Source organism: Elephas maximus, chromosome 1, assembly GCF_024166365.1.
Source record: "Elephas maximus indicus isolate mEleMax1 chromosome 1, mEleMax1 primary haplotype, whole genome shotgun sequence".
NCBI classification, from domain to species: domain Eukaryota; kingdom Metazoa; phylum Chordata; class Mammalia; order Proboscidea; family Elephantidae; genus Elephas; species Elephas maximus.
Window position 1 is genome coordinate 198213256 of NC_064819.1, and position 26227 is coordinate 198239482.

A 26227-nucleotide genomic window follows, 5' to 3' on the forward strand; every position below is an offset into this window, starting at 1 on the left:
ATAATTTCTCTAGATTCAGGCCAATAATATGAGGTTGCTTCTCTACCTCTTCCTAGAATACCACCCTTTCCCTGGCTTGTTTCTGATAGTCCTCCTGGATTTGCCTGAAGTCTACTCACTGGTCCATTATACCCAGGGTGTTCTTCCCTGAGACGGAGCCCAGTTTCTTTACCATATATGTCTAGTACCTGGTTCTTGTTTCACAAGAGTCATGTGGCTTAAAGGCAGGTATCAGTCACCCAAATTTTTGTCAGTCTTCTACTCACTTATTTTTATTGCTCCTGTAAAATCAAATTTTTGCCTTCTCATTTGAAAGCTGTGATCCTGTTTCCATTCTGAGGAATCTATCAAGTTTTCAACACATCTTCTGTGATATAATAAAGAACTACATTCCCTAATCAAGACAAAAGGTCTTCATATCTCCCCTGATTCTTTTGAACTCATCACTTACAAGCCAACTCTCATGCCTATTATTTCAGAAGCTCATCACTATGGTTTACCAGTATTCCCTAAACATGCTGTTGTTGTTGTTCGGTACTGTCAAGTTGGTTCTGACTCATAGCAACCCTATGCACAACAGAATGAAATACTGGCCTGTCCTGTGCCATCCTCAAAATTGTTGCTATGTTTGGGTCCACTGTTGCAGCCACTGTGTCAATCCACCTCATTGAGGATTGTCCTCTTTTTCGTTGACCTACTTTATCAAGCATGATGTCCTTCTCCAGGGACTGGTCTTTCTTGATAACATGTCCAAAGTACATGAGATGAAGTCTCGCCATCCACCCTTCTAAGAAGCATTCTGGCTATACTTCTTCCAAGACAGATTTGTCCATGAGCTATTCAATATTCTTCACCGACACCGTAATTCAATGGCATCAATTCTTCTTTGGTCTTCCTTATTCATTGCCCAGCTTTCATATTCATATAAGGTGATTGAAAATATCATGGCCTGGATCAGGTGTACCTTAGTCCTTAAAGTGACAACTTTGCTTTTTGATGCTTTAGAGATGTCTTTTGCAGCATACTTGCCCAAGGCAATACGTCATTTGATTTCTTGACTGCTGCTTCCATGGCCATTGTTTGTGGGTCTAATTAAAACAAAATCCTTGACAACTTTTATTTCTTCTCCATTTATCATGGTGTTATTTACTGGTCCAGTTCTAAGGATTTTGTTTTCTTTATGTTCAGGTGTAATCCATTCCCTAAACATATATTACTGTAAACAGATAAACCAAGGTACAAAATTCCTGGCATACAAAATTAAACAATATGCTTCAAAATCTTGGGTTCAGGAATGGCATTTAAACGTCAGCCAGGAATTTCATTCAGAGTACTGACTGATGACAAACCATAATTTTATAATATCCCTCTGCTCATAAAGAAGATTTCTATTGATTTATAATGCCTGCCATGACACAGGCAGTAACAAAATACTTATTGATATAACACAAAATTATGAATATTAATATTTCTTAAAATTTAATGTTGTGATAGTGCTGTGATAAAACACTATGATAGTTAATGTTATGTGTCAACTTGGCTGTCTCATAATTCTCAGTATTATGTAGTTATCCTCAATTTTGTGATTGATGTAATTATCTTCCATTTTGTAATAGAATGTGAACCACCTCTAAGATGTGATCTGATGTTATCAACCAATCAGTTGTAAGGGGAGTTTCCTCGAGGGTATGGCCTGCACCCTATACTTATATATACATATATGGATATTCTAGCAAAGCTTGCTTGTTTGCTCTGGATCCTGTTTCCAGCTCATCAACAGTTGACCTCTGGTTCTTGGGATCTGAGCCAACAGCTTGTCATCTGACCTGCTAACTTCAGTGTTTATCCGCTTCATAGCTCTGCCAGCCTGCAGCCTGCCATCTGACCTGCCGATTCTGGGTTTGTCAGCCCCTGCAGCCACGTGAATCAGAAGTTTCCAGCTGACGCCTGACCCACAGATTTTGGGATTTACCAGCCTCCACAATAGCGTGAGCCATTTCCTCGCGATGAATCTCTTTCTCTCTTTTTTTCTCTATCTATCTGTATCTATAACTGTATCTATAGCTATCTATTTGCTTCACTGGTTTTATTTCTCTAGAGAACCCAGCCTAAGCCAAGTCCTGAACATACTATTGGTGTTATTTATTTCCTATGAACAAAACTCTTGCCCTTCAGCAAGATTTTTATATACAAATTAACATCAACTTGCTGATGCTAAAAAAAAACCACATGGACACAAGGCAAAGTAAGATTAAAAAAAAAAAAGGCTCTTGGATAATAACTAAAGCTCAATACACAGCAAACTGTGGAACAGACATGGACGTTATTATTAAATTCTTCTTTGTGATTATTGCAATAAAGTAGAGAAATCATCTCAAATCTCATTGGGGCTGCAGAGGAATAAAACCAACCTCCCACTGGCTAAAGGAAGGCAGTAAGCAAAGACGGGAAGAAAATGTTAAAAATGAAAGCGTGTCTGTGTGCACATTAGACAATAAAAAAGAAAAGGATATTTATAATGGTAACAGAACAATTAAAACAGCAACAGAATGGCAAACACCTGAATGGCGGGAGGGGAAACTGCTTCCCTTAGGCTGCAAAGTGCAATTTTATGGGTAGCTACAAATGACCTTCAAGTACTATAAATGTTCCAGTGATAAGTACTGAAGGCCAAGAAGTATTTTTATAAGCCAGGTGCTCAATATCAGCTCTGTTGTTGTTAGCTGCCATCAAGTAGGTTCTGACTCATAGTGTCCCTATGAACAACAGAATGAAATACTGCCTGCCTCTGCACCATCCGAAGTCAGCGGTACCAGGGGTTAAAGGAGGTAGAGAAATAATTTCCACCTAATCAAATAATTTAGCCAAGCTTAGAAGCAATTCATCCATAATGTTTTCCACTAAAAGTCTTTAGCAGTCATTCACAAGGAGAATATCTGAATATTACAGGGCAAAGTTTCCTTTTAAAATGAGATTATCTAAGGCTACTTTTATCTTGGCATGTTTTAGAATCTGAGCTAAGCAACACAAGACAGATGTGAGTCCAAGTAGCCTAAAAAAAACATGAAATATAAGAGAAGAACATGGGCTAACAGTTATAACAGTATACTTGACCCAGAAAAATGAAAGGTTACTTCCAATCTTTAAATGCTGCTTGGGGTGCAGGACTTTAATCTTAACATCTGAAGGGGAAAAAAAAAGTTTTCAGTAAAAGTCACTGAGCTTTGTTTAGAGGACAGGATCAGGGCCCACAAGTTTTTAGGCCATGAGGATTAGACAAGGGCTTTGTGGAAAGGAATTGCGGGAACCCCCGAGGGGTGAGGGGAGGCAATGTAGAAAGTAAAGAAAAAAATAATAAGGACGAAACATAACTAATCCTATTGCTTAGCATTATTACATTACCCAACAGTTATGCATCCACTGGAAGAAATATTTTTCTCTGGGCTGTGGAAAATGCTACCTACCAACCAAACCCACTGCCATCGAGTCGATTCTGACTCATAGCAACTCTACAGGACAGAGTAGAACCGCCCCATAGGGTTTCCAAGGTAGTAAATCTCTATGGAAGCAGACTGCCATATCTTTCTACCACAGGGTGGCTGGAGGATTTGAACTGCCGACCTTTTGGTTAGCAGCCAAGAGCTTTAACCACTGTACCACCAGGGCTCCTTCATGCTGCTCACAGACACATCAAATTCTGGGAGGAATAAAGCCCCCAAGCTGGAAGTTTCTAAATCTGTCCTAGTTTAATCCTTGCCCCAGTTCTTTTAGGAACCCCCTGGGTCTCTGGATCATCACCAGGCTCCTGCTACCCTACTGCTTACTTGTTTACATGGAACAGCAAAATTCCCACTTAACCGAGAGCAATATGGAGTCTGGTTCTAAAATGCCATTACATGTGGGAATTGTAAACAGGTCAAGTTCACAAGAAGTTAATGTTTAGAGTTCCCTCCCTAGACACAGCCAAAGCTATTAGCACTATTTAAAAAAAAAGAAAAAAAGCTGATGCTAAATTGACATCCAGCTCAAGGATTTCTACCTCTTACTCTCCTCTAGGACCCTGGGTGGCGCAAACACTTTGCTCTGCTGGCTTAACGGTTAAGCTCTCAGCTGCTAACCAAAAGGTTTGTGGTTCAAAACCACCCAGCAGCTCTGAGGGAAAAAGACTTGGTGACCTGCTCCCATAAGGATTACAGTCAAGAACACCCTATGCGACAATTCTCTCACATAGGGTCACTATGAGTCGGAATCGACTTGACAGTAGCCACTGGTGCCATGGAAGAAAGGCCTGGCAATCGATTTCCATAACGATTAACCCAATGACATCGAGTCGATTCCGATTACAGCCAAGAAAAGTCCTGTGGAACAGCTCTACTCTGTAATGTATAAGCTGAGGTTGCCATGAGTCAGAATCGATTTTATGGCAGCCAGTTGTTTGTTTTTTTTTTCTGCTGTTGTTTTTTATCTCTTCTCTAGGAGTACCTGAGTGACACAACTAAGTACTCAACTATTAACTGAGGGGTTGGTGATTTAAACCCGCCCAGAGCTGCCTAGGAAGAAACAAAACCAAAATCCACTGGCGTCAAGTCAATTCCAATTCATAATGACCCTACAGGACAGAGCAGAATCGCCCCATAAGGTTTCCAAGGAGCACCTGGTGAATTTGAACTGCTGATCTTTTGGTTGGCAGCTCTGGCTCTTAACCACTACGCCACCAGCATTTGCCTAGGAAGAAAGGTCTAGCGATTTGCTTCCGAAACATCATAGCCTTGCAAAACCCTATGAAGCACATTTCTACTCTGCCACACATGGAATGGCCATAAGTCGGAATCAACTCCCCTGGTTTGGTTTGTTTTTGTTGTTAGTGTTCTCTGCTTTCCTCATTGCTCCATACATAGCCATATTCTTTGTGCCCAGTCCCTACAATGAAACAACCCAGGCCGATTGATTTCTATTCCTCCCCCAGAAGTTGCCTGCTGGGTCATCTGCCTGAGCCCACATTCTGCACTGGCCAAGGCTCACAGCACTGCACATCCCAGACAGGTCTGGTGCCCGTGTCCCGACCTGCCAGAAAAGAAAGATTAAAGAAAGAACTATGTTGTCTCAGAGAGGCACATCAGACAGCTAACAGTTCAGAATAGATTCACTGGTAGACTACTGAATAGAGAGCAGAGCCTCTAGAGACAAGAACAGGGCCTGCATAAGTTCTAAAAGGAGAAGTTGAAAGAATTGAGAACATGTAATGCTCCCCAGGGCAGAAGGCACTATTTGTGCAGTGCGCACCACATGCACAGGGGCCCAGGAAGCATGTGGATGGCATCAAAGATGAACTTCCTTTACTATCTTGCCAAGACAAGTCTTCAAAAGGACCTAGGTTGTCAGATGATCCAAGGTAAAAATTCAAGGCTTACAACTTTTTCCTATTCTTCTTCTTTTTTTTTTTTAAACTCAGGCGTTTAAGTGCCAACTCTTAAGGGTTCCCGCTTAATAAAGTATCTCAGTTGTTTGCTCAACCCAGTTCCATAGAGTGAAATGCACAGCTTTTATAAGTTAAATATTTGTGAGACCTCTAAACTTACTTTCAGATGACAATCTAATACAGGAATATTAATTTCTTAATCCAATGGCTTTGTGATTGGAATGTTACACTGAACAACTACGTATAGGTTTATTCATTGGCCTTCTTTCATCATGGATATCAGTAGGAATTCTGTACTCATGTACAGATTTTAATTTTAAAAAATAATTTGCAGTTACTCTTTAGAAGTAAAATCAATCTATATAATGAAGTAGGTTCTCAGTGTCAAGTGATGAAGTAGACATTGAAAAGAACAATGGAACTGGAATGGAGTCTGTACTTCAATCTTTTGTTTGAGCGAGATGAGAAACTTTGAGCTCTTGCTTGTTAATAAGGAACAGATCACAGAGTTGTGATTCATACATTCATCCAACAAATACTGAATCTTCATTTGCAAGGCACTATACATATTGATGTCCATAGTCCGAAGAAGCACTGAGCTTCATCTCTGACCTCCAAAAGTCTACATTCCAATGGAAGAGGTAAATCATATAGAAAAACAACAATACGGGCCAGCATTTGCTTCATGCTACATGAATGCTGGTGGTACAAATGGTTAATGAGCCCAGCTGTGAACCGAAAGGTTGGAGGTTCAAGTCCACCCAAAGGTACCTCAGAAGAAAAGCCTGGTGATTTACTCCCCAAAAATTCAGCCATTGAAAACCCTGAGTAGCAAAGTTCTACCTTGACACATATGGGGTGACCATGAGTCAAAATGGGCTTGATGAAAACTCGGTTTTATACGAGTAATACAGACAGCAGGGGATGCAATAATGTTTACTTCCAGTTAAATAAACATAGGCAAAGGCAGTGTAAAAAAAAAAAAATTCTGTATAAGTAAGAGGAGTTAAGAAGGGAGATTCCAGTCTCTTGCTAAACTCCATTCTAATTTTATAAAACTCTCCCCAGAGCCAATGATGTCTTCCTGTTGATTCAATTCTATTTTCCTCTAATTTAAGCCCATTTCCTCTGAGTAAATAAAGAATTAATAGTGTCCTCTTTATATTAACCCCTTTGCTGGGAATACTTCTAAGTCAGTCCTTTATTATATCTTGAGTTGGTTAATGAATATCAGCTCCTTGATTTTTACTCCTATATTTTAAAAAGCATTTTTTTTTTTAAGAAATACATGTTTGGTACACATGCTTAATGTCCTTAGCATCCACGTCATGAGGAACTACCAACAGGTGACAGCGTATCATCCTTGTTTTGAATTTTCTTCCTTTGGGCCTTTTTCAGGTTGGCTCTTGCTCTACAAATGAAACCCTCAAACCGACATCAGTTTTAGAAACAGGTACCCGTTTAAACCCAGGCGGGCAATCCTTGGGACAGATAGCAATGTTCAAAGCCTAATCATAAACGTTTTTTCTTCCTTATCAAGGAAATAAGCACTGTTAATAATTGCTTTCCATGGCTCTGCTACCTTTTTGAAAAAAGCCTTTGCTGATCATTTGCTTTAATATTATGCTAATAAAGGTAAGGAGAGGCTAACTAATTCAGTCTCTCCAGTAGTAACTAAGGATCAGAGAGAGAAGTAATTTGCATGTTTGCTTGATTGGAGTGAACTGGCATTTAAACACTCATTGTCACTATTCTTGAAATAAAAAATAATAACACATGTTGGGTCAGACCAAACAGAAGTAATTTCTCTAGTGGAACCATCTCAAACTCAAGTATTTCAAGAGATAATTTGCTTCTAAGCATGAATCTCATGACAAGGATGAGCATTCAAACACAGGGAAACCATCTGCATCATAAATACATTTCAGTTCCTCTCTCCAGAAGAAATTCATTTACTGTTGAAGGCCATTCACTTCCACTTCTGAGTGCTTATTCCTCAAAAAGCTTCCAAGTGTTGTGAGAACAATGATTAAAAGAGGATCTTTCCATCTGCGCTGTATTAGACTGCAAGACACCACCCCCCCCCCCCCCCCCGCCGACTGGACAGCAGCTAACAATAAGCAATGACATGAGGACAGAGGAGGGAAGAGAGATTGACACTGTAAGTTATCTCCTGAGCATCCACCTAACTCTCCCACATTGGGCTATTGCTCCATGAGTCATAGAAGACATACCTTCACTTATCTCTGACAGGTTCAGGCAACACCTGAAGCCTTGCCATCATTAAGTCATACTAGTGTCCCAAGAAAGAATATTTCTTAGGCTATTATCACAGAATAGTGTAGGAAAGAAGATTTGACTGGAAGACAAAAGTATTGGCCTGTCTCCAGTTCTATGATCCTTGTGGGAGCGCTGTACATTCACCTCAAGTCTTTCCCAGTTTTAAAAATTATAGAACTCGAATGTGTTAATGAAACAGTGGTGGTTTAGCAGTAGAACTTTCATTTTCTATGCAGAAGACTCTGGTTTTTGATTCCCAGCCAAGGCACCTCACGCATAGCCACCATAGCATTTGCTATGATGCTGAACAGGTTTCAGTGGCGCTCCCAGACAAATACGAACTAGGAAGAAAGGCCTGGCAATCAGCCAGTGAAAACCCTATGGATCACGGTGGTACAATCTGCAATGGGGATGGCACAGGACCGGGCATTTTTTTCGTTCCATTGTGTGTGGGGTTGCCATGAGTTGGGGACCAGCTGGACAGCAGCTAACAACAACAATCTGTTAACACTGATTTATCACCTATATAGCCTTGTTTAGCCTTTGACAGCAATGGGTTTTATGGGAGCCTTACACTTTGCTTTAGTGCTGCATTTTTAAAATAATGTCTCAAGGTGCCTCAGTGGTTATGGTGGGAAAGAAGCAGCAGCTAAGGTGGCAGGGAGGGGCCTCTTTGAGTCCCCCACTTACTCCTCAACCATAGCAACCTGGCTCTGATTTGTTTATATTTGAAGATCCATTTAAGGATGTACCGGGAAAGGATTCAATGACTACAGAAACTTAGAAAAACAACTACCTTAGACACTTGACTTTTTTTTTTTAACTTTAAGTTATAGAATTTTTATGCTTTGAACACTAAAAATTTGATGAAACAGAAGGTTTTAATGATGGCATGCAATGTGTATGAGTTTGCACCTACAACAGCAGTAGAAACTATGAGGGAAGCAGGTTTGAGGATGTGAGTTCTACTTTTTTTACTAAAATACTTCATTTTCCATTTCTTATTATTCCTTAGGTCATAGGAAAAAAAATTGTAATAAAACAACATTTTGAGTTTTATATCTACAGGTAACAACAATATCTGAAATATGGCAAGGGTCCTGAGATTTATTTTGGTTACTCAGTAAAGACGAGATAGTAACTTAAAGAACTGAATTCAGTAGTAATATATTTACATTGGGAAACCCTGGTGGTGTAGGGGTTAAGAGCTATGGGTGCTAACCAAAAGGTTGGCAGTTTGAATCAACTAGGTGTTCCTTGGAAGCCCTATGACGCAGTTCTGCTTTGTCCTTTAGGGCCGCTATGAGTCGGAATTGACTCAATGGCAATAGATTTTAGATTTTTGGATCTTTACATAAATTAATTTCTAATTTTTTGAACTCATTCTTACTAATTTATTCTAAATTAGCATACTAATTTATTCCTAAATTAGTAACTTAAAATAACGGAGAACCTAACTCTATACAATAAATACTCGACAGAATCTTAAAAAGCACAATATGGGGCGGGAGGGGAGTAGAAGAAAACGTCCCTGAGCTGTTTTAAATTTTATAGGTAAATTGTTATTTTAGAACAGTACTGTCCAAAGGAAATAAAAGGCGAGCCACAAAAGTAATTTTAGATTTTCCGGTAGCCATATTAAAAAAAAAAAGAGGTGAAATGAATTTTAATAACATACTTGAGTTAATCCAGTATACCCAAAGTATCATTTTGACACATAATCAACATAAAAATTATAAGAGCTTTTTTTTTTTTCATTTCGAGTGTTCCAAATCCAGTGTGTAATTTACACATGCTTACATCGCAATTCAATTTGGACCAGTCACTTTGTAAATGTTCAGTTGCCACAGGGGGCTGGTGGCATAGCATGGCAACAGAGCACCAGAATGAATGAGGCGGTAGGCATGTTTTCCTTGTATACTCCAGTATATACAAATGATGCAATTCCCTCCCACTTCTAACATGCAAATTTAGTGCCTGTTTGTCTACAGAATATTTGTGTCCTCATTGATTCAACAAATATTTAGAGAAAGTCTACTTTACTCCACAGTATGCTAAACTACAAATCCAGATGTATTTAGTCTAGATAAGCACGGGGTTTAGAAAGCAATAAAAATACACATACAACAAACTCCAACACAGCATTGTAAGTGTTTACTGCTCCAGGAGCACAAATTAGGAAAATCAGAGGCTACAACGGAGAGACTTCTTAAATAAAGGGTTCACGTAAAAGTGATATGAGCTGGAACTTGAAGCCTAAGCAGTATTTTGCTAGGTAGAAAGTGACAAGGAGACGGAAGCATCTGAACAAAGAGAGAGAAGCACTTGAGTGTGCGGAGCTGTGAGTGGACACACATGCAGAGACTGCACTGACTTTCAGGGGGTTCAATCCCATGAGGGATATTTGGATTAGCATCTGGAAAGCAAGGCTGGAACCAAATTGTGCAGGGCCAAGCCTTGCTTGCCAGAGTGAGCAATCTGGAATGAAAGCAGTGAAACGTGAAGCCATTTAAACAAGGAAATGTGCAATCTAATGAGTATTTTAGAAAGATAACTTTAAGAAGTGTAATCTAACATCTCTACAACAAAAAGACAAATAATCCAATTAAATAATGGGCAAAGGATCGGAACAGACATTTCACAAAAGAAGACATTCAGATGGCTAACAGACACATGAGGAAATGCTCAAGATCACAAGCCATTAGAGAAATGCAAATCAAAACTACAATGAGATATCATCTCACCTTAACAATACTGGCACTAATCAAAAAAACAGAAAACAATAAATGTTGGAGAGGCTGCAGGGAGACTGAAACTCTTACGCACTGCTGGGGGAATGCAAAACGGTACAACCATTTTGGAAAATGATATGGTGCTTCCTTAAAAAGCTAGAAATAGAAACACCATATGATCCAGCAATCACACTCCTAGGAATATATCCTAGAGAAATAAGAGTTTTCACACAAATAGACATATGCATACCCATATTCATTGCACCATTATTCACAATAGCAAAGAGATGAAAACAACCCAAGTGCTCATCAACAGATGAATGGATAAATAAACCATGGTCCACCCATACAATGGAATACTATACCACGATAAAGAATGTTTATAAATCTGTGAAACATCTCACAACATGGATGAATCTGGAAGGAATCATGCTAAGTGAAATAAGTCAAACACAAAAAGGACAAATAACATATGAGATCACTATTATAAAAACTCAAGTTTTTCAAGTTTATACACAGAAAGAAACAATCCTTGGTGGTTATGATGGAGGGGAGAGGTGAGAAGGAAAAAACACTAACTAGACAATAGACAAGCGGTAACTTCAGTGCAGGTTAAGACAGTACACGATACTGGGGAAGTCAGCACAACTTGACCAAGGTAAAGTCATAGATGCTTCAGAGATACATCTAAACTCCCTGAGAGACTGAATTACTGGGCTAAGGGCTGTGGAGACCATGGTCTCGGGGAACATCTAGCTCAATAGGCATAACACAGTTTATAAAGAAAATGTTATACATCCTACTTTGATGAGTAGCATCTGGGGTCTTAAAATCTTCTGAGTAGCCATCTAAGATACATCTACTGGTCTCACCCCATCTGCAGCAAGGGAGAATGAAGAAAACCAAAGACACAAGAAAGATTAGTCCAAAGAACTAATGGACCACAACTACCACAGCCTTCTCCAGACTGAGTCCAGTACAACTAGATGGTGCCCAGCTACCACCACTGACTACTCTGGCAGGGATCACAATAGAAGGTCCCAGAAAAAGCTGGAGAAAAAGTAGAACAAAATTCAAACTCACAAAGAAGACTAGACTTACTGATCTGAAAGAGATGAAAAAAACCCTAAGAGTATGGCCCCCATGCACACTTTTAGCTCAGTTATGAAGTCACTCTTGAGGTTCACCCTTCAACAAAAGATCAGACACGCCTATAAAACAAAATGAGACTAAATGGGTACATCACCCCAGGTGCAAGGATGAGAAGGCAGGAGCAGACTGGAAAGATGGACGAATGGAAATGGGGAACCCAAGGTTGAGAAGGCGAGACTGTTAACATTTCATGGGGTTGGCAACCAATGTCACAAAACAATATGTGTATAGTTCAATGAGAAACTAATTTGCTCTGTGAACCTTCACCTAAAGCACACACACACAAAAACCCATGGGAGTGAAAAGGTCTTACAGAAAACGACATTTAAATAGAATAAAAGAATCTGTGTGTAGCTAGGAGGAAGCTGTATGTTTGGAAAAAAAAAGAGAACTATAATAAAGGTAAACAATGGTTCTTAAGTACATTAAATAAAAACTGAACCAAGAAGAAAAAGAGGAAGCAAAATCTTTTAAAAATAACTATAGGGTCGCTATGAGTCAGAATTGACTCAATGGCACTGGGTTTGGTTGTTTTGGATTATAGTGAATCCCATTAAAGATGTAAAGAACTTGCATTGATGATTAAGAGAAATTCACATTTTCCTTAAAACTCAAGGATGCTGACCAACAGAAACAAATTTGTTGTGAACAAACGTAGCATAAAATAAAAGCCCAAAAGAGGCTACTGCTGGCAGGGGCAGAGGTCACCAGAGCCTCGAGGGGGTCAGAGGCCTGAATTTTAGGCTGGCCTCAAAAAAAAAAAAAAAAAAAAAATTTTTTTTTTTTTTTTTTTCCACCAAGCAGCTACTGAACTTTAGGAAGGCCACCTTTTCTGTGTGTGCCAGTCTTTTCAGCTATATGATGAGGGGGTTGAGAACAAGGTTTTCTCTCCTTAAGGGCATTTCCAGCTGTGACTGTCTATGATTTGAATTGGTAGCAAGATGAGATTCATCTGTTGACTCCAAACACTCCCCAGCCAATAGCGCAAAAAAGGTGCAGGGCATCATTCCATTCTCCACCCTCAGCCCATCCCAACCTCCTCATCCCCCATCTCACCCAGTGAATAACTTTCCTGAAGTTTGGTGCAGAATTCAGGGCCTGTTTAGAATTGGTTTCAACCAAGCTTGATGAAATATGCTGTTTCCACCAAGCAGTCTTCTGTGTCTTCTGTCTCCCAGGTGACACTGACGTCACTGCCCAGCGTTGCCAAGCACACACCCAGAATGCAGACGCCTTGCAACCAAAAGCCCCTCCCAAGACCTATGCAAGCTGTTGCTCCCTAAGGCATAAGGCCCTCTGAACGTGTTTTGCTAAATTAGATGGCAAATAATTAAAAACCATTGTGCGTAAGTACCATCCCATGTAAAAGCCTTAAAACACTTTAAAAAAAAAAAAAAAATACTTTTAACGCGGGTCTCAGAAGCAAAAGCCAGGAATATCAAGCTGTGCTTTCTTCTGTGGGGGATAGTGCACATGAATACAAATATGGCAAAAAGATGAAAGCGCAGCAGACAAGGACAGGCTGCTCTTCTGGTAATGACAGCAGCTCAGTCTGAAGGGCCCATCAGGGCAAGATGCCTGCTTCTCGGCTCCTTAGAACAAACACTCAGTGTAAACTCGAGCTCTCCTTTTGAAGTAGATGCAATTTGTCTATTGTCATCCTCTTGCCTTAAATTCTGCTCCAATATGTCTCTGGTGCGATGTTTTGTTTTTCTAGTGCAGATGTCCTTCACATTAGCACACAGAAACTGTTTCGTGACCCACCGTACATATAGTTACCACCTAATTTTTTCTGCCTCTGGGGTTCATTGAGAAGCTATTTTACCACTGACAGTACACACTGCCAAACAGGCAGGGCCCTATATAACAGTTTGAAACTGGTAGGAGTCGGGGGTGGGGAAGGGTATGTGCTGCAAAGTACTGTTTTTACAGAGTACTACATGAGATGGTACCAAATCATTGAATTTTGGGTAGCAAAAACATGCATTTTGAGATTTTTTTATTTGGTATACATATGTATCTCTGGACTCTGGGGGTAGAACTTATGTTCACCGGAGGTACACATATGTACCTCTGGACTCCACGGGTATGTATGATTTATGATATGAGGCATAAAACAAAAACCGTATTACCTACCAAAAATTCAGACACACTCAATGATTCAGCATGCCCTCCATTACTGAAAACACATAGTATCAACAAAAAATTAAAAGGAAAAAATAATTGAGTCACCAAAGGGCTCGAGCATCTTCATATGTAAAAAACGCCTCCATCTACAGCAAAGGTGCAGTCAGCTGTTTCCTTCTAGTGACACCAAATTCATATGTGCAAGACTTCTTTCAGCTTCACGGGCACATCTACCAAGTCCCATTTAAAGTTAGCCCTTTAGTTAACATCATGACCAGGTCACAACCATCTTACACAAGATTCATTTCTCTTTGCCTCTGTGCCTTAATCAGCTGGCACCATTTAAATACTGAGAAGCACGCAAGGCTACACTGAACGTATGAATGAGGCACAGTACTGATGAGCTCTGACAGCTCTTAATCTCAACATCTCAGTTTCTTAAAAAATATATAAATAAATTAAAAACTCCAAATGTACTGAAAAGGCAGGGAAATTCTCACGCTGCATTTCCAGTCTAAGTGTTAATTAAATTTTTATTATCTATGCCATCCAGTTGTTCCATTATAATAACAAAAAGAATATTTGTTCTTGCTAGGAACAATTACTGCAACAAGACTATGACGCAAGCACTACTATTATCCCAATTTTAAGGCTCAGGGAACTGATGCACAGAGATATTCATCAGCATACCCAGGGTAACCAGGATGCAACCCAAGCCATGTGGTCCTAAAGCCCATGCTCTTAGCCTCTACATTATAAACGGCTTTGAAATCTGTCCTCAGAAAGGGTAACTCTAGTTGTGATGGAGTTCAGAGCTTCATTGGTGGCTCACAAGAGGAACACCAGCAAATACTCTACCCATTGCCAACAAGTGAATTTTTACTCATAGCAACCCTATAGGAAAGAGGAGAACTGCCCCATAGGATTTCCAAGGTTGTTTTAACCTTTATGGAAACAAACTGCCACATCTTTCTCCCACACAGCGTCTGAAGGTTTCAAACCACCAACCTTTCAGTTAGCAGCCAGGTACTTAACCACTGCACCACCAGGGTTCCTTACTCTAAAATTACTAATTACTATTGACTCTACCAGCATACAACAATGTGCTTAAAGCCACAAGTAATAAGTACAAACAATCCAATCCAATTCCTGCTTTTCTGTGACTTTTTTTTTTCTTTCTTTTTTTCTAGAGACAAAGATAAAGAACCAGGTTCAAGTCCTACATGAAATCTTATCCTTTGTTTCCCAGGCCTGATACAGTTCAGCCCTTAATTATGCCAATGTAAATACTGCCAATGAGAAAAACTGGATGATTTGCCCAGTAACATAATCCAATGCCGTCAATTCCGACTCATAGCGACCCTAAAGGATGGAGTAGAAGTGCCCCATAGAGTTTCTAAGGAGTGCCTGGCGTATTCAAACTGCCGACCCTTTGATTAGCAGCCATAGCACTTAACCACTACGCCACCAGGGTTTCCCGCCCAGTAACATACAGGCAGTTAATCCACTGCGCCAGTCCTACAGAACAGTTTCCAGATTCCCAGTCACGAAATAGCATAACCAAGTACACTCCATTAGGGCAGAAGCTATTATGACAGAGAAGACACATTACTCTTCAACTTTATCACTAGGGTAATAAAAAAAAAAGGGGGGGTAATAAATACTCCCTTATTGATAATTATTTTCACTCTGTGAACTTTGACAGCCCAACCTACTAATCCTTCAGCTAGCCTAAATAACAAACCACAACGATACCAGTTACTGAAACTTGCTCCTTTGGAAAAAAAAGAGTTACTAATAAGACTTTAGCAGTTATAAACCAGGCGCCAACCTGGGATATATCTGACTGCAGACGTGTTTTATTTGGCCAGCATGCTGTTTTAAACATTTTTTGAGTGGTTTACCACATTTTTCTCTTGTACTTGTTTCTCTGAGCAGGCAGCAGGTGCTATGGGGCTGGACCCTTTGAACAGGTGGTATACCTTCCAGATAACCACAGTCCCCACCAGTCCCACCTGATATGCTCTCTGCTAGACCCTGGGGGCATCTGAGTTTGCAGCTTCTGCTTCACTGCACTGATATCATGGCAATTACAATAACATGACCTACTGTTTCAAACCCATCTCCAATAAATGAGATCTACATCCCACCTCAAAATAATCTACTTTATCAAGAAGAAAGTGGGTAGGAGAAACAGGACTGAACTGGAAGATGGAGTACGTTGATTTCTGGTCTTACCTCTATCAGTAAAGAGCAGTATTACTTTGATGAAGTCATCCAACCTCAGTGCATCCCTGGTTATTTCTTCATTTGCAAAATTGGAAGGTTAGATTGGCTGTTTAAGATTATTTTTACCAATTTGAAAATTCTGTACAATGCCTGTCACTCAAATCATGTACAAATATAGGAATTTTCCCAGATAGAGAGACATTAATCAAGGGCAGATATGGGGACGTTGGAAATCTGATAGGCTAGAATTTGAAACCTGGTTCCATTACTCTCCATGAGATCTTAAGCAAGTTATCTAAAACTCAGTCTCCTCAGCCATTCACATACTCACAACGACTTACCGAGCATTTGCAAGTATATATATATATATATATATTAACCAAAAACCAAACCCAGTGCCATTGAGTGAATTCTGACTCATAGCGACCTGGTGGCGTAGTGGTTAAGTGCTACAGCTCCTAACCAAAGGGTCAGCAGTTCGAATCTGCCAGGCACTCCTTGGAAACTCTACGGGGCAGTTCTACTCTGTCCTATAGGGCCGCTATGATATATATATACTAGGTATGCCCAAAATGCTGGGGACTCAGTATTAAAACAAAATAAAACAAAGCCCTTATTCTCATGAAGCTCACATTCTAGCAGTAAGGAGACAAAAAATAAACAAAAGGATTTATAATCTGTCAAGTGGTAGAAAGTGCTGTGAAAATGAATTAAGTGAGTTAAGGGCATTTTAGGGGAGAAACAGACTAGTATAGATGAAGGAGAAGATGACTCTGATAAGAAGACACTTGAGACCTGAATTATGGAAGAAGGAAGGAGTAAGCCATGCATGTTTTTCAGGCAAAACACCCAGTCATTGTACAAATTTAAAGACATGACAAAGAACCCCTGACAGTGTCTTGGCACTTTTTAGGAGTGTGGTAAGTTCCTGTTTTCCCTACCTCTTCATTCCTTACCTTCCCTCCTCTAGAAGGTGTAGTCTTCAGGACTACAGTCAGCCTTTAAGTCAGCACCAAACATATCAAAGTAGATCAAGGTTCAGAAAACCTCACCTTTGATTCCACATTCTAATCAATGACAACTACACTTGTCAAATCCTGTTTTTGATAACCAACTGTGTTTTGAGTAAATTCATTTCATAATAAAGTACTCCAAAATAACCTGGAGTAATTTGTTTAATAGTTATGACCAGCTCACCTTGGATGGTGATTGGCAGAGCATAGAGGCTAAGTTCAAAGCTTCTGCGTCCGACAAGCCTGAGTTCATAGCCCAGCTCTCTACTTACTGGTTGTATGATCTTAGTCATACAAGGTCATACTCAGTTTTTCTGAGGCTCCGTTTTTCTCATCAGTCAATTAGGGCTAGCAACTTTCCCTCCTTTCAGAGTCACATTGACACTTGAATGAGATAATGAACATAAAACACATAGGACCTTCCTGGAAGAAGAATTCCAATGATGTGTATCTATTTGTATCAGGGCTCTTAATTGCAAGTAACAAATCAACTCTGATTAAACAAGAAAAATTTATTAAAAGCTCACTAGTGGCTCCTAGAATATCCATAAACTGGGATAATGCTCCACATCATGCCAGAGAGTGATCCACAAACACCCTGGAACCACAGATGATGTACCTCAAACCACCAATCCCTTTAGCACCAGATCCAAAAATAAAAATAAAACCATTTGCCATGGAGTCAACTCCCAGGCATCCTAGGCATCTCTAGGTGGACTCAAACCTCTAAACTTTCAGTTAACAGACAAGCGTGTTAACAGTTCGCACCACCCCAAAAAAAAAAACCAAACCTGTTGCCATGGAGTCCATTTGACTCATAGCGACCCTATAGGACAGAGTAGAACTGGCCCATACGGTTTCCAAAAAGCACCTAGATTCGAACTGCCAACCTTTTGGTTTTAGGGATTCTCATTTTTTCCTGTAGGAAGAATTCTCCAAACCAGAATGGGCACTCAGGCCAGGCAGCCAAAAGACAAAGCCCCTGCTCTCGTGAAGCTTACTTTCCAGCAATAAAAAGACAAAAAATAAACAAATAACAGGACTTGTGTTTGTTTTTTTTTTATTTATTTGGATGACAGGGGTCCAACAACACCATTATTAGAACATACAGCTTCCTCATCCAACCTGCTTTGGAGCATCTCCTAGTTTGCTCATGCAACTTCCCTCACCAAGAATGCCCCTTGGCACTTCTAAATCAATTGGCAAAATAATTCTATCATGAAAACATTCTGCATCCTACTTTGAAATGTGGCATCTAGGGTCTTAAATGCTAACAAGCGGCCATCTAAGATGCATCAATTGCTCTCAACCCACCTGGAGCAAAGGAGAATGAAGAACACCAAGGTCACACGACAACTATGAGCCCAAGAGACAGAAAGGGCCACAGGAACCAGAGACTTACATCATCCTGAGACCAGAAGAACTACATGGTGTCCGGCCACAACTGATGACTGCCCTGACAGGGAGCGCAACAGAGAACCCCTGAGGGAGCAGGAGATCAGTGGGATGCAGACCCCAAATTCTCATAAAAAGACCAGACTTAATGGTCTGACTGAGACTAGAGGAATCCCGGCGGTCATGGTCCCCAAACCTTCTGTTGGCCCAGGACAGGAACCATTCCCGAAGACAACTCATCAGACATGGAAGGGACTGGACAATGGGTTGGAGAGAGATGTTGATGAAGAGTGAGCTACTTGTATCAGGTGGACACTTGAGACTGTGTTGGCATCTCCTGTCTGGAGGGGAGATGGGAGGGTAGAGAGAGTTAGAAACTGGCAAAATTGTTACAAAAGGAGAGACCAGAAGGGCTGACTCATTAGGGGGAGAGTAAGTGGGAGTATGGAGTAAGGTGTATATAAGCTTATATGTGACAGACTTGATTTGTAAACGTTCACTTAAAGCTCAATAAAAATTATTTAAAAAAAAAAAAAAGAATGCCCCTTGGCTCACCATGCAGTTCAGTCCCCTCTTGTCTTCCAACCTGCCTGACCATTCCTCCCTTCTCCAGCTAATTCCCTACAAGGCACCTTATCACCAGTTGATTTACACCCTAACTATACATATCCACAGGTAAACAGACATAAATCTGGTTGGGAATACACAGGGTACAGATTTAAAACAAATGCATATGCAGTTATAAATAACAATGTCTGCTCACTAATCATTCTGTGAGTGTATATCTCTCATCTCACAAACGAGGTTATAACTTCAGGGTGATAAAGAACACCATCTTCTCCTCTTATACCTGTTAGAGGCCTATTTCCTGGTCTTTCCCAATGCTAAATACCTCCTATAAATCTGCAATGAAGTATAGTTTTTATATTGAGTATCAAATATCTAATGTATCTACAAATATTTCATAAATTGTTGAAGTATTTTAAAATTATCATTTTTAAAAAATCCTTTCTAATCCTTACTTTCAGATTTAAAAAAACTAACTTCCCACTCTGGAAAGTGGGGAATCTCACACTGCCCCAATTTTACAAAGTAAAAAGGAGGCTTTTTTCATGGGATAACATCCCCATCTTGTGGGCACTATTACTCAATGTTTTCAAAAATTACGGTGACATTTTTCAGAACTGTAAAATCTCTTATTACCTTTAGAGGACAGATAGAATTGAACTACAACCTATATGGGGCCTATAAGCTAGAAGTTGCCTTGTTTATACTAAATGCATATCCACAGAGCACTTAAAATTTTAAAATAATTTTAAAACCTGCAAAATTGTATCAGGCATTAAACATGTCTTCAGGGAAAAAAAAAAAATTGGATCCACCTAAAGAGGAAGTCCTCTCATGAAAGATTTCTCTCCTCCCCATATGCAATGAACTCATTGAAAAAAAACATTTATTGAGAACCAAAGTTTCTAGCAAGGTACTGGGCATTATGCTCAGGTCAGGACCTGCCAAGCAGAAAGCAATACACACCCATAAAGCCAACCATTGCCGTCAAGTCGATTCCGACTCATAGCAGCCCTATAGGACAGAGTAGAACTGTCCCATAGAGTTTCCAAGGAGCACCTGGTGGATTCGAACTGCTGACCTTTTGGTTAGCAGCCATAGCTCTTAACCACAATGCCACCAGGGTATCCGCAATATATACATTGAGGGAAAAGAGGAACCGACAAGACCTCAGTTGTTCCCAGCAGGATTTTGGCCAAGGGCGGGAGACTGATAATGTCTGCCTGGGCTCTTGGCCAAGAGGAGGCATTCAGGAATATGTGTGTACAAAAGGGTAGAAAAACAAGAAGGGAAGGGATGGTGGTAAAAGAAGGGAACAATGGAAAAGCATAGGGAAGAAGTATCAGTGGTGTCCTTTTCATCAAGGAGAAGGAAAGACAAGCACATCTATCAAAAGGAAGTAAAAATGGAAGGCAAGGAAAAAGCTGACAACAGCTCACAAACATCTCCTCCCTCTGTATTTCAAAAGCCCCTTAACAATTCCAGTAAGCCTATCACTTCCAGATACCACAGATGTTTAAAGTTCCCCAGTCATTACCTTCCATCTTTCTAGAATTATCACGCAACCAGCTTATCTGGGCTTGGTTTATGCTCACGTCTCCTCACTCAGTCTTTTTTTTTTAGAAAAAGAGGGAATTGTGCTTCCAAGCCAGGGCATGATGTAAATCCACTGTTTTCAGCTGTAATTTATTTCAGAAGACCTTTTTTACTGAAGAAGGTTATCACTGCATGATGGAATGCATGTGCAATACAAATGTAGCATCATCCTCTACCATTTGTTTCCAAACAACTGGTGAAAAACTAAATATTCACCAAAATACATGTAAACGTATTCTATGGATTCAGTATGTCTCATCATCTATAAATTCACTTCTAAATCTCTTTGTAAAGCATAAAAGCAGGCGCACAGGAGCAGCCTGGTTCACTGGGTCCCTAGATGCTTCGCTCTGATGTTCACGACCCTATAAGCTCCACCCCAGCTTTTCACCCTTCTTGGCACGAGGCTCATCTATCTCTTCTCCCTTCAAGAACCCCACACTCTGGCACAACAGTCCTGGCTTGCCAGGTCCACAGGGACCCAGGCACATTTCTCACCTCAAGAGCATTGTCTGCACAGTTTCTGCCCCATGTAATACCTCTTCTACTTTCCCTAACTCCCATCACAAGGAATGTTGTCATCCCCTCAATCTCTCAACTTCTGGAGCTCTGTGTACCACTTTTATGGCTCACTCACTGAATGACTCCAGAATTATACGACATCCCTGTAGCAAGAGAGCCTAGTACTGTAGAAGAATTGCAGCCTTTGGAGTCAGTCAACCCTACTTTTACTGGATGTAGAACTTTGGCCAAATCACCTAACCTCTTTGAACCTCATTTGTAAAATGAAATAAAAATACCTACCCTTCAGAGCCATTATGAGGATTGGAGCTAATTTATGCAAAGCGCCAAACACTACACAGTAGATATTCAATGGAAGCCCTGGGTGGTGCAAATGGTAACGCACTTGGCTGCTAATCAAATGACTGGTGGTTCGAGTCCACCCAGGGGTGCCTGTTTGTCTGCATCCAAAAGATCTGCCATTGAAAACTCTATGGAACACAGTTCTACTCTGACACACATGGGGTCGCCATGAGTCAGAGTCAAGTCAACAGCAAGTGGCAGTGATAGATACTCAATACATGAGAATCCCGGTTGAAAATGAAGCAACACTGTAGCCTCAATTCTGGAAAAATGAGGCAAGTACAAGTGGCTGCAGTAAAATCTCGGGGCTCCCTGAGAGCAGGTCCATGCCTTACTCTCCTCTCTGTACTTAGAGCTCTGACCCTTGTGCTTAGCATTTAACATTTAATTTTATTTAAAAAGCAGCAGGGAAAATGAGTAAAATAGTACATATGAAAATGTTAATGCAACTATAGCACTGGTGTAGGCAATCTATTGTTTATTTGCACTTTTCCATATTAACTAAGAGAATTAACAATGATTACAAACGTTATGGTAAATGTATTCAAATCACACCCCAGTCAAGTACTAATCCCCATTACACGTTGCAAATAAAAGTTACATGAAGAGTTGTTTTCCTTTTTCACATGACTTTACATGTTTTCATACTTTGTCTACTTTTTCTCCTTAACCACTTATACAACATAAAGCAACTTTTCTAAATTAAAGTAAAAAGAGTTTTTATTAAAATTTCCCTAATTTGATTCCAAAATATCCCCTCAGAATTTCATTTGCCACCATAACGAGTGTTAACCTCCTATATAAATTTCAAGTTCAAATTTTCTCTGGTTTGAAATCAACTTTTAAAAAAGAAAGAAACTAAGCCTAAGAAATCCCATCTTATTTTTTTAAAGTATGTCTTATTATTTTGACAAGATTCATACTTTCTCAAGTGGCAGATGTCTACAGTCTCCTGCAGTTTTAATATTTTAAATATTCTTTAATATATTATTCAGGCTTACAAATGAAAGAGAAATGCTCTCATTCAAACCTGAAGTGGCAGCACAGAGTGCATGTTAAAATAAAAAGGAAGACTGTACATCGCGGAGAACTTTCTTCCCCACGTTCTGGTAGAAGGCATGTACGCTAATGATGATGATGGTACCATTTCATAATTTTAAAGGAAAATTTACTGCCAGAGGAAAGAGATACATTGGGTAGGTCAATAAATTCTCTGAGAAATCTCTTACATCACTCACGTCATATCAAAAGGAGATTCATCCAGATATAGTTCTCAATAAACGATTGTGAAGTCATGAATCCAATATTTTTTAATTCTTTTTCCCCAAAAAGGAGCTCTGGTGGTGCAGTGGGTAAGCACTCAGCTGCTAACTGACAGGTAGGCAATTTGAACCCACCAGAGGCTCCACAGAAGAAAAATAAGGCAATCTGCTTCTAGAAAGATTTACAGTCTTGGAAACCCTGTGGGGCAGTTCTGCTCTGTCCTATAGGGCCACTGAGGAATTGACTCAACAGCAATGTTTTTTTTGTTTGTTTGTTTTTTGTTTTTTTTCTGTTTTCCTTTTGGTTCATCTCCTAAAGAGCCCTCAGTTTGCTGCTCGTCTCACTTGTAAGCACAGCCATTGCCTCTTTATCAGCAGGACTGTGGCTCTCCCCAGCACTAATCATGTCCCTCCTCCTCCAGACAGATCTCAATCTCTCTCAGGCTTCCTGGATTCACAGGAGGTATCTACCCCCCTCCCAATTTCCAAGCCTACACAGTCAGTTAAATACTTCCAAGTATTAGCAAAGCTACTTCTTTAAACCATCATGTTCATACCAAACCAAGCCCATTGCCCTGGAGTCAATTTCAACTCACAGCAGCCCTATAGAACAGAGTGGAACTACCCCATAGAGTTTCCAAGGAACAGCCGGTGGATTCGAACTGCTGACTTTTTGGTTAGCAGCCATGGGGTTCTAACATGATGGGCTCCACCACGTTCACAGAACCGCAGTATTTTAGAGATGTCTGGAGTTAGAAACCTTGCCGGTTAAATGGTTCTCAATCTTATCAGACTTACTTCCCCTTCATATAACACAAATTTTATAATCTCCACCTTTACTATTAGAAGTGAAAGTCAGATCATTTATCTACATATAATTTTAATAAGCTTTGTGTCTATGTGTGCATATGCACAAATGTCCTTTATCATAATATTAGGGAGAAATAAAATAATTCAAAAGAAAATATTGTGTATTTCAAAAACTTAATGTTTGGGCACTAATGACATAACGAAGTGGTCACCTGCGTGTATCTATTTGTAATGCATGAGTTTAGATTCAGTGAAAAATGAGATCAGAATATATTCCTCATAAGAAATGCAGAAAATAAAAGAACAAAGACGCAGATGGTGCGTAGAATAAACGTGACTGAGGACACGCAAAGATGAACTTATTTATATATGACATCCTTCAGGAACACCAACTGGATCACTGTAAAGTCATACAGGCCACCAGACAATTCTTTGTTTAGAAAAACCATCCTGAAACTGTAGGACTTCCAACACAACCAGAACCTGTCCCTCAAACAAAGCCACAACATAAAACACCCCCACAAAATTCCAAAATGTCCTTTAGTAGGCAATACTACCCCCCGCTGAGAACTGCTGATCTAGTTCGACTTCATCCACCCATGCTGTCTTTGAGAACACAGAAACCCTGAGAGGTTCAGTGATTATACTCACAGCAGGTTGCTGACAATGACATGGCTGGTTTCAGAAACAAGCTCATAATCACTACGTGCACACATACACACACGTACACACTGTCTATTGTCTTCTCTCCCCCACTCCCTCAAATGTTTCGCCCTTGCCCTCTGTAGTCATAACCCTTAGAATTTAATCATGTGTGTCCTTCAGACCCCACACCTCATTCATTCTCTCCTAATTGTGTAGCTGACTTGACTATTCCCTGCACATCACGTCTCACTAACATGGTCACAGCCTGAGCCTCATTATCTCAAATCACAAAGATCTCCAATTCATTGTTCCTCTTCCTGAAACACAGTCAATGTCCTTCTTGTCTTCTAGACCTTCCAGTTCACAACCAGGCCATTAGGTCAGTTCCTTCCTCCCCACAACAGACTCTCTCAGCACACCGGAGAAGTAATCAACCCTGCTCCCTCAATGCTGCCATTCATTTGTATCCTGAGCCTTGATTTACACACCCCAATGTGGGTTTTTCCTTAGTCCTTACTGCATGAAACTAGAAAAAGAAAAAAGTCACCATCGAGTCAACTCCAACTCATGGAGACCCCATGTGTATCAGAGTAGATCTGTGTTCCACTGTGTAGTCACCATCGAGTCAACTCCAACTCATGGAGACTCCACGTGTATCAGAGTAGATCTGTGCTCCACTGTGTAGTCACCATCAAGTTAACTCCAACTCATGGAGACCCCATGTGTATCAGAGGAGATCTGTGCTCCATTGTGTAGTCACCATCGAGTCAACTCCAACTCATGGAGACCCCATGTGTATCAGAGCAGATCTGTGCTCCATTGTGTAGTCACCATCGAGTCAACTCCAACTCATGGAGACCCCATGTGTATCAGAGTAGATCTGTGCTCCACTGTGTAGTCACCATCGAGTCAACTCCAACTCATGGAGACTCCATGTGTATCAGGGTAGATCTGTGCTCCACTGTGTAGTCACCATCAAGTCAACTCCAACTCATGGAGACCCCATGTGTATCAGAGGAGATCTGTGCTCCACTGTGTAGTCACCATCGAGTCAACTCCAACTCATGGAGACCCCATGTGTATCAGAGGAGATCTGTGCTCCATTGCGTTTTCAATGGCTGATTTTTAGGAAGTAGAACATTAAGACTTTCTTCTGAGGTGCCCCTGAGTAGACTTGAACTTCCAACCTTTCAGTTAGGAGCTAAGCTTGTTAATTGTTGGCACCACCCATGGATAAAATATGTTAAATTCCATATCTAAGCCAACCTGTGATATTTCATATTCATCAGCAACAATAAAATTCTATTCAGTGTAGTTCCAGCTCCTTGAAAACTTCTTTCAATGGCTGCCTGAAATTCGCTGAGCCAACCCCAAATTTGATCCACCTAAAATGACTTTGCTTTTTTAATAGCCAGGCATTTAATAGTCAGGATGCATCTTCCAGTCATGTCTTCGTTCATGCCTTTGTATCGAGTGCCCTCTTTCTAAAAAACCAATTTCTATTTTCTTCAGAAGGATCCCTGGTTGCACAATGGTTAAGCGCTAGACTGCTAATCAAAAGGTTGGGGGTTTGAACCTAGAACACACCCAGGCCACTTTGCAGGAGAAAAGGCCTGGTGATCTGCTCCTGGAAAGAGTACCCATTGCTGTTGAGCTGATTCTGACTTGGTAACAACCCAATGGGACAGAGCAGAAATACCTTATAGGGTTTCCAAGGCTGTAATCTTTACAGAAGCAGACTGTCACCTTTCTTCCATGGTGGGTTCGAACTGCCCACCTTTTGGTTAGCAGCCAAGCACTTAACCACAGAGCCACCAACACACCTCCTGAAAAGAGTACAACCTAGGAAACCGTATATATACACCCATTGCTGTCAAGTCGATTCTGACTCAAACCCTGTGGGGCAGTTTTACTCTGTCACATGTGATCACTATGAGTCAAAATTGACTCAACAGCACCAAACAACATTTTTTCTGCAAGATCTGGTTCCTGTTAATATCCTCAATAAAGCTTTCTAAACCTTGGCTCAAACACTGACCTCTGAATTCTCAAATTAATCATTAAATTGCAGAAATGAAAGAAATCTTTACATCATCTAGTTAAATCATTTTATTTCACAGATAAAGACAAGTGAGA

The 26227-nt window shown here is 40.3% G+C and overlaps 1 protein-coding gene across 3 annotated transcripts in view; it reads right to left on the minus strand.

Annotated features, from left to right (window-relative positions):
* ARHGAP18 (Rho GTPase activating protein 18) overlaps positions 1-26227 on the minus strand; it is a 156526-nt gene that overhangs the window by 87309 nt on the left and 42990 nt on the right. Inside the window, exon 1 of one of the 3 annotated variants that reach the window (XM_049900518.1) lies at positions 12640-12775. The exons of 1 other annotated variant lie outside the window; for it this stretch is intronic. The gene's annotated coding sequence lies outside the window, so the exon portion shown is untranslated. Of the gene's footprint in view, positions 1-11234; positions 11910-12639; positions 12776-26227 lie in introns of those variants that run through there. One more of the 3 variants, XM_049900536.1, reaches the window with a different exon arrangement.